The sequence below is a fragment of the Apaloderma vittatum genome, unplaced genomic scaffold, assembly GCF_000703405.1.
Source record: "Apaloderma vittatum isolate BGI_N311 unplaced genomic scaffold, ASM70340v1 scaffold15827, whole genome shotgun sequence".
NCBI classification, from domain to species: domain Eukaryota; kingdom Metazoa; phylum Chordata; class Aves; order Trogoniformes; family Trogonidae; genus Apaloderma; species Apaloderma vittatum.
Window position 1 is genome coordinate 22,980 of NW_009727943.1, and position 18,646 is coordinate 41,625.

Sequence of the window (18,646 nt, forward strand, 5' to 3'; positions counted from 1 at the left end):
TGTTTGGTTGACTTGTGTGTGGACAGGGGAAAAGGTACATGCAAAAAATTTAATACAATTTAGTGATGCACTGTCATAGACTGTCTGTTCTAAGGCTGTGACTATAAGTGAGAAATATTTGAATTCTTCTAGTGCCTTCAGTTCTAGAAAGACTGTTTAAGTGGAAAAACAATATAAAATCAAACTGTCCTTGCATTTTCTACAGTATAATCATGAGATTTCCCTATAGTTGTTTTCCAGAATAAGATTCTAATGAATTTTTAAGAATTTGCTGTTTGGAGGAGGGCATAAGGAAGAGAGAGATGAGTTACTAAATTGAAATGTTAGAAAGTATTCACTGTACTGCGTTCTTGTCAGAATAGTGTTTGAAAGAGAAGGAGAATGTGGGAGACTCCTTATCAGTGTGTAATAAACATACCCCAGCATGATAAATACTGCCACATGTTCTTTATTATTTGAGAACAATAAATGTTTTCAAATTTTAATCTGTGTAAACAGAATAAGGCGCTTCTGAGAAAGGTAAGAGCTGTTATGTACGGAGAGAATAGAAAAGAACTGTTGGAAATTTAACTCGAAGAGGGAAGGTTTTTGTAATTGAAGTCCTTGTCCAATATTTGCCATTTGAACTGAGTAAGATGCTTTAAAACCTTGGCCTGTGATCTCTGCTGTTCGTGGTCATGAATTAGATGAATGCTGTCTAGTTCTTGGTTTCCTATCTACCTATTTTTATTTTTGGTTCAGTGCTTGCTTGAGCATATCTGGGATTTGTAGCCCATTTTCTAGGCTTATTGCAATTTCACTCTGGTATTTTATAGGAGCTATTATAACTGATAGGTTAGCTTCATGGTATTGATGATACATGGCTTAACTACCCTAAAAACTGCCTTTCCCTCTAAATTGTAAAAAAGGTGATTAAATTTCAGTTGATGAAGATATACTGTGAGGGCATATATACAGCAAAAATCCTAATGTTTATTTTCTGTTATGCTTTCTGTATTGTCCTGAGGAGCCCTTTTTGTCTTTCAGTCACAATATCTTGTATAGAAAGATGGTACCTAGTTCCCTTTATAGCAAAAATGCAAGCTGATCTTCTAAGGACTGATAATTCAGTTACTTCCTGTTATTAAATATATCATTTACATAGTGCTGTGAAAAAAGGTTGACATGTGAATGTACCTTCTAAGCCACTGTATTTAGGCAGGAGTGCATGTATAGAATGGATGTGCAGCTGGCTCTTCAGATGCAGTTTTCTGACCTTCTTAAGGACTATTTATGTTTGTGGGCACATCTGCTGCATCTGTTTTTTCAAATGTAGCTGTATAAGCCAGAGCTCACGTGCTCCCTTTTGTCAGTGATTGCTTCTTAAAGAAAATCTTTTTTAGCTACTTCAATCCAATGGGTGGGGGGAAAAAAAGTCATTTAATACCTGTGACATCTGATAACACAGAACAAGAAGTAATTACTGCTATTAGATGGTAACAGTGAAGAAGAGCAAGGATGCTTTTAGAGAGATTAATATCCCGAGGAAAGAACACTGCAGAACTCATTGAAGAGAGTTGTGGTGCGACTTAATTCTTTTTTTAACGGTGAGGAGTCTGATGTCTGTATTGCTGCTTTCACATGGATTTTAAAGGGAGGCAGAGTAAAAAAAGGAGTTTCATACTGAGATATGCTACCCAAAGGACACTTTGTATCACGTGTTCAGTCTAAGGATGTGTAGTTTGTATCTAGGGAATGTGAGCACATAGTTAGCCCTTTGTGTACGGTCAATGTGGGTTTAAACTTTTTTTGGAAAGTTTAGTTGAAGGTTCTCAATTACAGCAGCTAACGAAGCCTCGAAGAGATTGCTGGCTTAGGGAAGGCGGAATGAACAGGTATGTAATATGTTGATATAGTGTCATCCTTCGGCAAAAAGCTTGTAATGCCCATCTGTTTGGGTGTTTTCTTGTAAGAGAAGCATCAGGTTAAGACTGATTACTACTTGCTCTGTACTGAGGAAACTGCCAGCTTGTGTCATTTTCAGCCCACAATTTCTAGAATCCATGTGAGCTGAGAATCGGAGGAAGGATGCTCCTCTTTATGGACCAGTTAGTGAACTTCAATTTGAAGTAGCCACAGCTGGCACTGAAAATTCTGTCCAGATGCTCTTCCTGCATTTCACTGATGATTTGTTTAATTTAAACAAACTTGTGGGTCTTGTCATCGAGTGTACTGCCTTTGAGTCAAAACATTTTTTTTTAATGATCAATGCTGGACAAGCAACAGAGTAAAAGCCTAACATGGAGATAGTGTGAAAATCCTCACCTAATCCAATGTGCAGCTTGAACGTATTGTTGTACAGGCAGATGACAAATGAAAAAGCTTCGAAAGAAAATGAAAAAAAATTAATCATCATAACTGGCTTACATACTTTGAATTGTCCAATTTACTTAAGATAGGTACTTTTTTATGGAATCTGTAATTAAATGCATATATATTGACGTGCAATTGTAATGCTGTCTTGGCGTCATGTCTTGGTTGCTTTGTTTTGTGGCAGTATTATTTGCAGCAGAACTTTATTTGAAAACAAATAGAAAAACATGGCTTTTCTAATACACTATATGTTTTTGATCCTGCCTGTGTCAAGTAGCTAGTAGCAACTTTGTAATTCTAATTAGAAACATGATACATGTACTTTCTATGGTAGCAATATTTAATGTATTCTTTTTAATAAGATACATTGTGTGAAATTTTACTGTGCTTGGTTGAATTCTGCAGTTATACATGACCTGATCAACTCTTCCCAGCCCCCACCTTCTTTTATGTTAGGCAAAAGTTTTACAATTTAGAAATACTATTCTATAAATGAAATGCTGATTTCTCAGAAGGAATGCTTTTTTCATCCAGTCTTTTTTTCTGTATGTGTTTATAGACTTGCATGTCATTTGTCTAATACTGTATCTCTGTCCTTTCCAAAAAAATTGCATGCAAAACTTTGGTATTTAACAGAACAAAATCAGAAATTCAACATTTTAAGTGCATTTGAAATGTCAGAGTTTATTTCTGTGATGTAGAATACTGTATGAACTCTTTGCCTTCAATGATTAAAGCCTCCATGCTTTTCTGGAGTGGATCCCTGGGGAGATCACAGAAACCCTAATGAAAGAAAATAAGAGTTAATAATTATAGTTCATGAAAATGCAACATGATTACTTTTTGTTTCTTTCAAAAATGTTTTGGCCAACTTAGTACTCGGCTGAGAAATTTCACTTCTCTTCACAACTCCTCCATACAAATAAGTGAAGGCTTTAAAAATCAGTGCTGCTGTCTTAGCTGTTCCTTAGCTACAGTTCCTTCCCTGTGGCGTTTGTTTGAGGACTCTTAGGTGGCATCTCTTCCTGCCTGGATTCCCTGTCAGGGCTGGAACCCGACAGGTGATTTCCCTAGGCTAAAGTGCAAAAAACATGACCAATAAATAGGATGCTTTCTTTTGACTCTGCCAGTTTTTGCAACCTTTGTCATGTGTTTTGATTTCATGATACTGAAGACGCCTACTTTAAGCCTTGCACTCCTGGGATTGATTTGTTCATTCTTTTTGTACAGGTGTAGTATTGAGCTTGACTATACGTAGTTGTAATTATTCAAAAAGTATGCAAAGAATGAAAGCTACATTTACAAGAACTGTTATCCGAAGGTGTCTCAATATTTCTGTCAAATCCTGTGACACTTTTGAAAAAGTTCAAAGAGCTTTTCTCAAAAAAAAAAATGTTGTCAGATAATTACTGTTTCATTGATGTGAGGAGAAAAGATGTATTGAACACTCATACTCTTTGTTAACTGCTTTCATAATGTAAAACCAAATCAAGCATTTCTGCTTCTCAGTTCTTTGTAACTGAAGAAACAGCCAGGTGTTTTCAGGATTCTCTTTTCTTGTCAAAATATTTTGGAAATTGAGTGAAGTGGTATTAGATAATAAACTTTGTTACAGATCTAAGGAATGTTTTCTTAAAGAGTAAGTTGGGCGTTGTTTTTGCAGTATTGGTTAGAAGCCTCTATAGATGCAACTTTTGGGAAGGCCCTGCTTCTTGAGTTAAATAGCTGTATAGAATTCTTTTACTCTGGATGTGTGGCATATGGTCAGATTAAACACAGTTTAGTGAAGTGTATGAAATTACTGATCTGTGGGGTTTTAATTTTTCAGTTAATATCTTTTGTCATTTGTCTTATTTTTTTTTTTAATTTTCGTTACTTGTAATTGTCTTAAATTTGTATCTGCTTATGCAAAATGTAGTGAATAAGTCATGCTCTTTTAATCCTTAGTTAATTCAGTACTTTGGTTTTACAGGATAGAGGGAAATGCTTCTTTGAGGAGTGGGTGCATTCACCTGCTTCTTGCAGATACGGTTTTTCAGACGGAAAAATTCAAGTTGCAGACAGAGGAGGTGCTGCTGTGATGGCAAGTTAGGGCCTCACCTTTGATTCTTTCTTGGCAAAGTCACTATGCTTTCCCAAGAGATGAGTCGAAAGGTACTCTTCTAGACTTCAGAACTTAGTCATGTTGAAATAGCTTTCTTTTATGAGAAAACAGAAGGAAAAAAGATGACTTCTGTCAGATTTCAAAACCCCATTATAAACAATGTAGGTTTCCAAAGCAGCATGCAAATATTGGGCATGATGTTGTCTGTGATATTCTTAACTTCTTCTGTCCAATATTTTTGGGGGAACTGATTACAGTTCTTACACCTGCTATGTATTTTGTGTAGTAAGAGGTTCTTTTTTCTGCAAATTAATTTTCAAGTGCACTTTTGCTAAAGCTTTCACACTGATGCAAGCTTAATATAATTTGTTCCACCTGATGCAAGAGTAAAAGCTTCTTAGTGACTTTACTAATAGCTTAACATACTTACCCATGAAAAGATTCATAATTATACCTGTACCATGTTTCATAGTAGGTCGGTGTTTCTCAAAGTGATTCCCGTCACTGGCAGTACTAATGGCAGTACTCATACTGTGATTGTTAAAGGCAGAGCACTAGAATTAGTAGATAGGTTTTTTTATTATAGTTGTCATTGTAACAAAATATTTTGAATTCTCTCTGTCCTTTGAGATCTGAATGGTTTAATAAAGTCTGCCTTAGAACCTGTGTTTGTTTTAACTGACAGTGATTTTTGTGTCACTCCTAATGGTTTAATGAAAAGTCCAGGGTCATCTTGGTGTCTTCAAGCCAGAAGACAGACACACATTTGCCAGCTCCTACCATTCTGTGATTCTGTAAGCATGTGCTTGTTTTATTTTTTTTTCTGTTTCACTTATCTTGTAAATTAGAATGTATAGTCTTGAATTCTTTCCTAGTTTCATTCTTGTAAAATGTATGCTTATCAAGAAAAAAAAAAGTTTAAATACATCAGGCAATTAGTAGCTTGCAGAGATAACAATTATACTTTATCAACAAATTCAAGGTATCTTGTAGGTGTAGCTACTGAAACATACTCTTTGTGCAACAGAGCTCACAATGGTTTTTCCAGGTATATTTTACCTGCGGTGATGATCAAATCATGCCTTTAAAATACCAAAGTATAACTTCTTTGCTAAAGTGAATGTGATGACTTAGTCTCTTTTCTTGGACTCTCACTCCAAGTATAGTGTCAAAAAACAGCATCCCACTTCAGCGAAATAGTTGCCCTCCAGCATTAGCCTCAGAAATGCCAAATGTGCTGCTTATTCTTTATTGCATCTTGTGGTTTATTCGTGGTGACAAGTGCTATGAACTGTTATACTGAGCAGTATTCCTTGTAATTCACTTTAACCCAACTGCTCAAGTGGTAGTCATCTGCAATTTCACTTAAGTTTGCTTTTAAACCAGGGCAAATAGCATAATGATATCTCTTTTATTCTTTGGATAGTGCCTATCTTGAAAACACATTTAATACCGTTTTACAGCACTCCATACAAATAATAATTTTTAAAACCTCCTACTTCAAAATATGAGGCAGCGTAATTATTCCTGTTGTTTTCTGCTGCTTATGGTGAATAAAATCCCTTTCCTGGTGTCTAGCTGCATGAAATGTTTCTTCCACAGACATTTGTAATTTCCTTCTTTTGACTTCCTAAGTCCATACTGGTTCTTTGCTATTTTTTATTTTAGTGTAATTCTAATGGAAAGAATGGAATTGATTTCAGTATGTTTTCTGCAAAAATCTTGCTCACTTGTCTCCTCTACAGTCATAATGCCTTAATAGTAGGAATTTGAATAGTTAATAGTGAAACAACAGTATCTTGTATCCAGAATCAAGTTAAGAGTCCTGTTTCCTTATATTGAACTTGATGGGGGGAGCAGATAGTTCAGTGTGTAATAGGCCAGGAACACATGCACAGATACTGTGACTTAGCTGATGGTAAACAATCTTTATGCTGTAAAAACATCATGAATGTCAAGTAAATCATGACAGTGATTGCAACTAACACATTATTTAGCATTTTTTTTTAAAGTGAAAGCAAATGCAGGATCAGCTAAAACTCCTAAACTGTTGAAAGTTTCTTGCTAATTCAACCATATAACTCATTCCTATGAGTAGGGTTTCCATTCCATAGGTAACTTGTCTTTTTGTCTGGAGCAGGTGGCATGGGAGAATGAGGCCTATCAATAGATGCAACAATTTTAAGACAGTCCTTCTGTTTTTTCAGTTGCATTTCGTATGGTGGCCATCAATAGGGAAAATAACAGCACTTCGAATATTTAACAGATGTACTCTGCCTGTCTCTAGACATCTAGATTAAGTCTGTTAATAGTGACCTTCTAGATTTGTTCCAAGATGTACAATTTAAACTCAGATGCACTCATTTGTCTTCTTTATTAGTTCTGTTCTAGCTTTATTTAATATATACTAAAAAATTCTTGTCTGAAATGTGATCAATGTAATTTAGCAGCTTATTGTTCCAATCATTACTATAAGACTAAGACAGGGAATTAAGGCATTTTACTATTGTGTGATTTATAACGAAAGCAAAAATACAAAATGCAGCTTAAAATGCTGGATTTTTTTCTGTATACAGCCCGAGTTAACACAGCTTGTACCCAGAGTACGAGGCAGCTGTAAGAATATTGAACTAAACTGGATCTTTAGTGTCTCCTCCAGCAGTTTGTTATGGAGATGGATATATCAAATTCATTTAATATGAAGTAGCAAACGCACGTCTTGTGTGTTGAAATCAAATCACCCAAGGAAACTATTCTAGTGATTTTTTAGTATGAGAGATAATCTGGGAATGTGGAGGTACTCCCGACATTGATACCTGTGTCTTTAGCTAGTCAGATGTGAAGACAGTGTTCTGCAACTTGTTAAAAAAAATATCCATAAAGTGGAGTGAACCATGGTTGTTGTAGCCTAGCCTAGCTGTGGCTTAGCTGGAAAATGATGTGTTAGCTACTATTTTGTTTCTTAAAATAAGATCAAATGTCCATATGGAGAGTGTAGTTTTGAGGAAGAGAGAAAGTGCTCAAAGCTTCTCGGGGACTGCTTTCTGATAGTTATCACGTGATATTTACAGCAAGTAAACACAACTGAATGCAGAAGAGGCCCTTTTCTTTACAGAACTGTAGGCTTGGTTTAATGTATTTCTAAGAGAGCCTCAAATGGGATGAGGTGCAGAAGTGAATACTTTCTTAAACATGTTTATCCAGTATCAGAGACTACAATGTCAACTTTAAATAAATGGCAATAAGCAATCGTAGAATGGACAGGTCATTTCCTGAAGGTTATCAGTAAATTACTAATTCTGGGAGTTGTAAGACGAATCACAGGAAAACTCGAAGCTTCTCCGTTTAGTGGTCTCTTCGTGTTGTGGAAGATCCTGTATTTAATGTTGGTATGATCTTTTCAAAAGCAGTCATCTTTCTTTTGTGTGTTCTTCAACCATCTCACTGCCCTGGTCTTCAGGGCAGTGGACTTTGGCCTCTTCAGAGTTCTACTTGGTAGAGTACCACAGGATAAAGCCCTGGAGGGAAGAGGAGCGTGAGAAAGCTTTCTAATATTCAAGGATCATCTTTGCCAAACTCGGGAGCAATGCATCCCAGGAAAGAAGTTGGGCAGAACCACCGGGAGGCCGGCATGGATGAACAAGATGCTCCTGGACAAAGTCAAACACCGGAAAGAAGTCTGTGGAGCGTAGAAGGACAGACAGCCTGGGAGGAATACAGAGAAACTGGCTGAGCAGCCAAGTATCAGGTTAGGAAAGCTAAAGCCCTGATAGAATTGTCTGACCAGGGACATCAAGGGCAACAAGAAAAGCTTACGTAGGTAAGTTGGTGATAAAAGGAAGACTAGGGAAAATGTGGGCAGTCTCTGGAATGAAACAAGAGACCTGGTTACCCAGGATATGGAGAAGGCTGAGATAATCAGTGACTCTTTTAACCTCAGTATCACTGGGAAGTGTTTCAGCCACATTCCCCCAAGTCACAGAAGGCAAAGGCAGGGACTGCACGAGTCAAGGGCTGGCTTCTGCATCAGCAGATCAGGATCGAGACCATCCTAGGAACCTGAACGTGCACAAGTACATGGGGCCTGATGAGATGCATCCATGGGTCCTGAGGGAATTGGTGGATGAAGTTGCTAAGGCACTGTTCATCATATTTGAGAAGTTGTGGCAGACTGGTGAAGTTCCTGCTAACAGGAAAAGGGGAAATATAAACCTCATTTTTAAAAAGGGAAAAAAGGATGACCTGGGGAGCTACAGGCCAGTATTTTCTTATTCTGTTATTTCTCGGACTTGTTTTAGCATTCCTGCAAATGATGGTTTTAAAGGTCAAAGAAGAAACTTATCCTCAGTTTGTAGAACTGAAAATTGTTTATTTAGGCAGTCTTTTTCTTAGTGCTGGCTGAAGGGTAAACTCTTTTGCAGTTGTCCTGCTGTAGATGTTTAGGTAGTTTTTTTAAACACTTGTGAAATTCTCTTCAAAGGGCATTAGACAAAATGTGCTTCATTTCCTCTTATCCCTGACCTCTTTCCGTAGGATTGCTTAGTCTAAAAGACTTACTTTATGGAGAGTTAAACAGATAGGTACAGTGGATTTACAGCAGATTGCTTTTTTTGTTCTCTGTAGAATGTAGTCAGTCTGGAGAGAAAGAAACCTGTTTCCTGTTTTATGTCGTGCTGTTATGCTTTGGAAAAGAAAGCATTCATATAGTGATTGAGATTTAGTTGCAATGCTGTTTCCTCTCTTTTCTTTGTGCTTTTTGAAAATCTGAAATCTAGTTGTTGGTGTAGGTAAGGTGGGGTGGTGTTTGTATAAAAAAACCCCTAGCATGTCAGTGTTAAGTTGGACATAAATATTTTAAAATATTTTGCTATCCTTTGTTCAAGAGAACAGAATACCTGATTATATTTTGTCAGATTATTGAGATTAAACTGTAACAGTCACATTATATATAATATTTAAAAACTCTGAAGGATTTATTAAAGTTTCCTTTGGACAAAAACTAATATCTTTATAAAGTTAATTCCCCTAGAATCAGTGATGTATATGCATATTTTCTTTAGGGTTTAATGTGATTTTTTTGTTGTTGTTGTTTCAGGAATACAACTTCATTTACATAGGCTGTTTTACTGAATTTTGCATTAAATATTACTAGAATGTGGAAAATGTTTTAAAAATATTTGGGGGTTGATGGATTAGTACTCTTCAAAGGGAAACAAAACACTAAATATTTCTAATCCTGCATTATTTACCGCATGGGTGGTTAAATGCTACTTTAAGCCCCATAAAATTAAAAGGGAGAAATCTGCCAACTGTAGCAGGAATTGGATTTAGGAAGAGTGGTACAGAGCCAAAATATTGCTACAGAATTAAATGTCAAAAATCTTCTTTAATAGTAGATATATAGTTCACAGTGCCTGGTTATGATTAATACATTTAATCTAAATCACTGAAAGTTGCTCTCTCCTTTTCCATAAAATACAATGGGACACAAATCAGTTTTACTGTAGGTGGATAACAATTGGAAAATAATGCATCTTCCCGCCCAATAAATTGTCAGTTATACCTTTTAACTAAAATCAATTCATCTTTCCAAAATTTATTACAATTTCTAATAATAAATCTTTTCAAATGTTTATTCATTTGCTTTTTGATACATTTGTGCCACTTTTGCTATGGTCTAATGTTTTTTCTTTTGATTCATTGTAAATTAGAAAATCTATTTTGAGTCAATTTTCTAGTTAAGGAGTTAAAATCTATAACCTAGCCATTTTTTCATAGTCTCCTTTGCACATTTTAATACCCTTGAACTTAGATACAATCTAGTAAATTCTGATCAGAAGGTGATTAAAAGACTTTTCACCGCAACTTCTTGACTGAGGGCCAGATTCATAAAACGAGTACTTAGGAGATTGTTACCTAGTTTTCTCCTGCACATCTCCCCATTTCAAAGAGGAGATTGAAACAGTTACTGTGAAGGAACAGATATGTAGATTTTGGCCAAGTATTTTTAGTATGGGCAATCAGAACTGCCCTTTGCGTGAGAATCCAGCTGTGACCATACAGGGTATGGTAGAAGAATGTGTTGTCCCTTTATAGCAGCAAGACAGTGATGGTCACTGGAGATCACTAAAGCCTCCTGCTCTTTGTTGTGCCTGTAATTATCCAATGCTAACCTCGTCAAATGTGGTCACGGGCCACTTCGTGGTTTTAGATGTAACACTTTATTTAAGAGGAAAATATTTTAAAAGAAATTTTTCAGCACTTTAATGATTGATCTTCTAATCTACATTGTGAAATTGTGTTCACTGTTCCGCAGTTTTCTGCTCTGTCTATAATAAAATGTGTCAGAGAGGGATAGTCTTCTTTTTTTTAAAAATCTCCCAATATGCATATTTCTTGTTCTGATCCAGTTAGACAATGTCATCTTTTAGTCTGACAAGACTTACGCGTGAGAAGCTTATTCTAGTATGTAGCTGTATCAAATTTCTTAATGCACGAACCTGTTCTGTTTGTAATATAAATGTCAATGTTAGCAGAATAGTGGGAGAGGGCTAGAAAATGTTTCAGACATAACTATGAAGAAAATTACTTTCATAATTTGAACTTGATCTACAGTATCACTTATTGGCAAATTTGTGTAGCTGAAAGCATCTTGGGTTTCAAAGTGATTGATTTGAGTGTTAAAAAAATCATTTGTGTGGATGGATTGGAATTCATTAATTTTACTAATTACATAGTGAAGAAAACAGATGTTTTCTTAGGCAAAGATCAGACTTTAATTACAGGTCTTACCTGCTCATCTAAAAATAGTATCAATATGTTCACGTCTGTCTTTCAAAGTTAATTTCTTATTTTCATATGGAAGTATAATTCTGTTACACATTTGTTAAGCTTAAATTGTGTAGAAATACAAATCAAATACTCAGAGTATTTATTACGGGGTATGTATGTTAAAGTGCACATATTTAGAAAATTCTTCAAGAGTAAGTTGGGTAAAGATTGCCTCTTTATAATGTCAAAATCACTACTATCTATTACTACTCTATTTCCAGTTATAATAGTGTGTGTTGCAAGTGTTTCTGACTATTTTAGGAACAACTTCAGTTTCCAGCAATTACATCAATCTGTCTAGAGTCCCCTTAGGACTCTTATTTTGGGGCATGTACTCTGTAGGATTACAGCCTGTGTGAGCAAGGCAAGAGTGAGCTGCCACAGAATTAGCAAGAATCAGAGAACAGAGATATTGTGTATGTTCGTTTTGTCCTTTAGCAAATTGTTACAAATATGTTGTCGGTTTTAATTGCTTTAAATATGTATTTGTCGCTGCCGTGGGGCAATGGATATCACCTAACTACTACTAATAATAATTGGTGAGATCAGAAGGAAATTACCTCTGAAGGGAGCATTAGTTCCAGCCAACTGCCTGAGGATGCATGATCTGCAGAAAGAACAACTCTGGTTTTGCCCTGTTCTGTGCTTGGAAAGAAATGCATGAGAGGGAAGAAGCTAGCAAAGCATCAGTGAGCGTGGCTGGTTTAATGAATATTGGATGGAGTAAACTAATGGAGGGCTGTAAATGAACTTGGAGAAATAAAAATTGTCACATTAGAAAAACTGAGTGGGAGACCTTATCTTTATCTACAACTGCCTTAAAGAAGGTTGTAGAGGGGTGGGTCTGGTCTGTTCAACCAAGTAACAAGTGATACGACAGGAGGAAATGGCTTAAAGTTGTTCCAAGGGAAGTTGAGATTGGATATTAGGAAGAATTTCTTTACTGAAAGGGTTATCAGGCTTTGGAACAGGTTTCTTAGGGCAGTGGTATAGTCCTCATGCCTGGAGGTAGTGCTTATGGACATGGTTTAGTTGAGGACTTGTTAGTGCTAGGTTAATGGCAGGACTCCAACCTAGGAAAATCTGTGATTCCATGATTTTAACTTTATATAAAATCTTTCTAACTTCAAAACATAGGTTTTCTTCCCAATACTTCATTTTGCTATCCCTTCTCAGGCTTTACTGTTTGTCATTATTTCAGGAAGTGCATGTGTTGCATGGAAGAGAATTCTCATCTTTTTGGTACAAATGTATTTTCCTCAAAATCTGAAGACTATAGTGAACATGATTTTTAAAAAAAGAATATTAAAAAAAAAGTTGAGATGTGTACAGGAAAGCAATGCAGAATGGCAAAACATAAGTATAGTCAATATAACCCGTTAGTAGCAAACTCCAGTGGTTGTTCTATTGTTCTGTTGTAGTCTCTTTTGTTATGGGCTGGGGAAAGGTGCTTTCTAAAAAACAGTCTGCTTGGGTGTTTTTTCAAGATTTCAGTTAGGGTGACTCTTTTTTTTTTTTTTTACTGTGGAGGGGGATCTGTACATACTTTGCTTATTTTGGGGGAGTTACTTCTGTGCGTGGTACAATCAGAGCTGTTGAGCGGTCTCAGAGTGCAGCTGACCTGAAATCACTCATGAATAGAGAAAGTTTCAATATGACTACCTGCTTTTAGTTTTGGTGATGTCTTGAGAGGTTATGGGACCTCGGAGAAGTAAGTACTTAATCATTTAGTGTTCTTTTAATTTAATATATATATTAATTTATATATGAAACTGCTATATTGTATAGACTGTATTCATTATAACTGTAGTCTTCCAGTTTACCATATAGCGATGATGGAAGTAGAAAATATTGTAATTTCAAATCGAGCTTTCACTAAAATGCTAGCAAAATTATCCAAGATTATTGCAGACTATTGGTGTAGTGTTTGTTACTGGTCCTTTGAGAGAAAATGGTGACCTTTCAGTTAATATTGGTGTAGTTTTTTATGTTCAAAAATTGTGAATTTATTTTGGATGATTTTCTTCTACAGTTCTTCCGTTACATTAGCAAGGTGAAGAAACTTGATCTCAAAATAAATGAAATGGGAACATTGCACTGTGAAAAATATGTTGGAAGGAATAGCTCTTAGTACTTGCTTTGGCTAACTATTTGGAGAGGATACTAAATGTTATGATACCATTCGATTTTCAGTTACACCTTTGTCATGAAGACCAACTGTATAAGTGTTATTCTTGAAAGGAGGTTAATTCTTGCCTTCTGTGCACAGAAATGTTTAGGGAACACATGAATGTTTAGACATTTTGCTTTGGAAAGTAAATGGTATCCTTGAGGTATTGTCCACTGTGCTCTCTGTGGCTTTCAAAGTGTATTACTGAGCACAACCATTTTTTATGCCTTCATAAGAAAATAAACAGGCTCTCTTGTCTACCTTAACCTAAAAAAGGTGACAGAAAGTGCCTGGAGATTCAGGTACATCTGGTGTCCTCTTTATTTTACTATCTTGCTGGAGGAACTGAAAGTGGCCAGCCATGCTGTCAGTGTACACGTAGCCCAGAGGTCTCAAATGGCCTTGACTTGCGCAAAATAGCTTATTCCAGTAGGGTGACAGAGCTGGTTGGCTGTTAAGAGAGCTAATCAAAGCAGACACAAACCGACGTGTAATAGTGGTTATTAGAAACTCTGCTGGCATCAGACTCATTAAATGTAAACACCTAAAGCATTCATTTATTTCTTTATCAACATTATCAAACTGGTAAAGTGCCCACAGCTGGGGAGAGGTGGGACTTTTTGACCTCACTTAACCTTTCTAGTATAAGTAAGAGGATTTGTCTTGGCAGCCCCCTCTCCAAGGGGAGATCGTTGAAACCATTAACGATCTATCCTTTGGCAAAATGCCTGGCACAAATTCTCTGAGCAGATTTTTTGAAGCTTTGTGCGCTTTTCTTAACACACATCTTCTGACTCAGACCATTCTGAGGAAGCTGATCATTCTTGTCTAGGTTTGTACTTCATTCTCCTTAAAGTTTACGCGGCTGTGTGCTTTGTATGGACCAGTCTTTTGATCTGCGTGCCCAGGGTTGCTCAGTCTCATCTAGATGTTATGTGGCCTGACAAAAAAGTGTTGCTTATTGTTGTTTGAGCAGCAGCACCTATGAAGAAGAATTTGAGGAAGGCTGGCAAATCCCAGGCTCTTTAAGCCTTCTTTCACAAAAGTAATAATCCAGAACTTGAATCCTCATTAATTCTCTCAGTGCCAGTTACATCTGGTTATGGACCTCCTGAGAGTTTGGCAGGGTCTCGCCTACTGTGTGGCAGTGGCTGATTTGAAAGGTGTCAAACCAATGAGGTTCGATAGGCAGTTTTCTTTTGGCAGGCATTGCCGTGAGTTTCTATCATATGCAGCAGGATGGTAGGTTGTGGAAAGCCAAGACTGAGGAGAAGCCCTTTGAGATTGCCCAAGTGTTTTGCCATGTGCTTTCATTTAATTTGTTCAGCCTCTCCCAAATGAACTAAGTTCACTTAACTATGAATTATGCCTGCCCTTTGCTTGTGAACTTTGTGTGTCTTTCTCCTGCCAAGTGATGTTCTGGCCAGATATTAATCAATTGATGTAGTCCCCTGACTGAGGATGTCTCTGAATTCCGTAAGTATTTCGCTTACATTGAGAAGCACTCACTTTGTTTTGTTGGACTGAAAAATGGGTGCTGTTTCTAGGACTTCTAGAAACTGAAATGTGTGTTTACTGTGTTAGGTTTCACATAGCAGACTCTGAACATCCATTTTCAACAGGTTGAAGGTTTAACAAAATGCCTGTTTGTATGCTGAACAGTGTGTAAAATGAAGTTAGCAAATAAAATCCTTCTTGGCCATCACAAAGAACTCTAGTTTCTTAAGGATTTCTTTCTGCTGCTGCTTTACTGAATCCTTTAGCCACAGTAACCTTAGCACCTCCTTTCCTTTTTTCCCGACTTAAGTCTTTTTTCTCTTCCAAACGATACCCACAGTTCCCTTTTCTTACCTCTTTAAATCTGCATGCATGCATACAGTCCTCCTAATTGCTAGTTTGAAAAGGAGGCAGCATATGATGTGAACTGTTCCAGGCTCCACATGTGAGCTGGCTGAGTTTGTGCTGATGTCTCCCTGGTGCAAGGGCACTGGTTTGGGTGTGTCTGCCCATTAGGTGTCACAAATGCAAACTTATGTTTAAGAAATACCTCCTTTTAGAGCCAGCTGAAATCTACTAATGAGCTTAAAAGCTAGTGAGGGAGTGCTAGGAGGTCAAAAGTTGCAGATAATTATGCAGACCTCATTTTTCTCAGAAAACCAAGCTAAAAAAATACTATTTTGTGAAAGCACAGGTAGAACAATGACTTCTGTGGAACAAACAATATAACAGTAAACTGTCTTTGCAGGAGTAAAGCTCTGGGTTAGCATAAAGGATATATATTACGTATATGTGTATGTTTACTGCAACCCCAGGATAAACTTACCTATCTAGTTTTAAAGCTGGCAGCTTTCCTTTTTAGAGGTGTGTCATGGGCCAAAATACAGCTTCAAGTGAGGGAATTTAGTGCCCTTTGACAACACTTCAATTACTGATCCTGGTGTTGAAAACTGAAAGGTCAAACACTTGGACAAGCCCATGTGGCCCTCCAGACACCTCTCTTCCCCACTTCTTCATCTCCAATCCCCTCATTGTACATTACACATTACACTCAGTCCCTTTGGTGGGAAGCACAGGAGGTGGGGGTTAGAGTGTTGCAGTTCCTTTTGCTGCTGCTTGTTTCTTACCAAATTGCTCAGGCATGGGTTGCTGCACCAGCTGCAGTCCCTTTAGGGTCTTGCCTTCTCCTCAATTTTGCCTCCAGCCCTTGCTTGGTTGGCTGTTGGCTGTGGCAGTTCTTCTGCTGTACCATCTGTCCTGCCTGTCTCAGTTCTCAGTTGTGCCTGTTGGTGCATCTCTTCTGTTGCAGTATCTTGCATCTCCTCTGTTCAGCATTCCTCCTCCTCCCTCATCTCTCTTCTGTATCCTCTCGTATCTTCTTCTGGCTTCTATTTCCCATTCCTAAATACCCCTTTGCAGAGGCACCAGGGACTCCACTGGTTCCATTTTGGTGCACACTGGGTCCGTTTTGTCTATCACGGAACCAACTGGTACCAGCTGTGAGTGGCACGGAGCAGTCCCTGACCACCCACTACACAGCTCACCTCTGCAGCACCCCCCTCCAGCTGTGAAACCCCTGCCAGCTGTGCCCAACACAGGGTAGACAGCCTTGGTTTGGTTTTGTATATGTAGATGCTTACAGAAGTACAAAGGGAAACTAAGGAGAAGGTAAAATTAGAACTGAAAACAGTACGTAAGTGATGCAAAACATCTCGTGTACCTCCCTAACACCTATATGTAACGTACATAGCTTACTACTGCTACTTATACTTCAAGAAGGCAATGCAGATTACATCTGTCAGACTGATTTGCTTCCTAACAAGGAGAAAGTAAATAAATTTCCAAATACAGTGATTAGCTTTTCAAAAAGCTGTAATTTCTCTTCAGCGTAGCAAACTATAGTTTTAGTAAATATGCTCACTATACCTTATGTGATTTTATGTTGTGCTTCATAAAAGAAAGAGTAAGTCTCTTCTGAGACTGTAATCCAGGTTCATAGAGGCTAGATTTCATCCAGCTCATCCAGTCCAAGCCTGGTATTTTCTATTAGTTAGCTAGCTCTGGGCAGTTAAAGCTAATACAGTCTAAGGAACAGAGACATGGGTGGAGTTTAAGTGCTGTAAATCTGGATTTGCATGTCTGTGGATTTTCATCCCTCTCTATCTAATAGCTAATAATACCCTCCTTTCCATTTGATAGAAATGCAAGAAGAAAATAAATATCAAGTTGTAAAGAGCGTGTATAGGATATGGATTCTGAACATGGAATCATGTGACTTAATCTTAGTTTTTGTTAATTTCTATCATTATGCTATAGGACCAACTTCTTGGTTACCATTTGAATGGATAGCACTAAGCCCTAGTGAAGCTCTTGATGCAGTAGATCTGCTTTTAAGCTATTGATGTGTGGTAGTTTGTGAATTTACTGAAAAGGATTCAAGCAGCATCTTAAAAAAAAAAAGATACTGGAATACTGTCAGAAGAACCTTGAAATTGAATTACAGCTTTAATATTCAAACTGAGGCATGTATTGTTATTTGTAGTATATGTAAAATGACTTTTATAGATGAAATTTAAAATCGGTGACGCAGAATAGGGTTTATAGTGCATGGGCTTTAAGAAGAGCAAGGAAAGGTTTTTGATGTTGAGCATGTTGCAGAAAGATGCATATTTATTAAATAAAGGAATTTTGAAATGGGTATTGTAAAAGAAAAGGTTATTCTTGATGATATGTTATTCAGATGATTGCATTGCCAAGAAGACATGCTAAGTGTTTTTCTGTGCTTTTTTTATTTAATAAGTATATTTAGATTTACTAAAATAATTAATGAAACATTTATCTTGTAAAGCAATTAATAAGAGCATTGCCAAGTCTTTGTTCATGAGGCTTTGATTTAGAGGAACCTGATTCTTTGTGCAGTGGTGTTGATATCACCTATGTTTCTAGCAAGAATATCCTGGTGAATGAACAGTTGGCCTTATTAGCACTAATTTGTTATGATCAAAGTTGTAGCCCAATTTCAAATCATTATGAACTTGATGAATTAATTTGCCAAAACAGCAGAAACTCTTCTATAGCAGACAGAGCAACCCCAAAGAAGAGCAGTAGTGCTGCCAGGAAAAAATTTATTCTGTATAAGTGGTGTCTAGTGAAGGTGCCATCGTTTCTAAAATACTTAGAACTTTACTTCAGCAGTAAAATTATTAAATTTATAGTCTCTACAGAGTTTTTTATTTTTAATAATGACTTATTTCTCTTTATCATAATTACCAATCAGCGATAAACAAGACAAAATGACATTTATAAATAACTATTATGGACTGTATTAACACTTCTTTAAATTGAGATTGTTTTAAGACTGTCCCAGCTTGCCTGTTCCTTCTCAAATACTTTTTTGATACATACTCTAATTTTACCGTGGTATGTTTTATTTTATTAATAATAATAATAATAATAAGCTGATGTGCGATTTGTTGGTTTTTTTTTCTCTAGCATACTTTAGTCTGTGTTAAAATGTGAAACTGAAATAATGGATTTTAGATTTGTTTGTTTTTACTGATAGTTTGTTAAACTTTGAATGTCTAAGAGACTACAAAATTAGGAAAGGAAGCAAGGTAGTTCTGAAGTAGCATGGGGAGAATGTGCGGGGGCAGTATTACACCATAAGAAAGAAATGAGGAATATTAAGACTT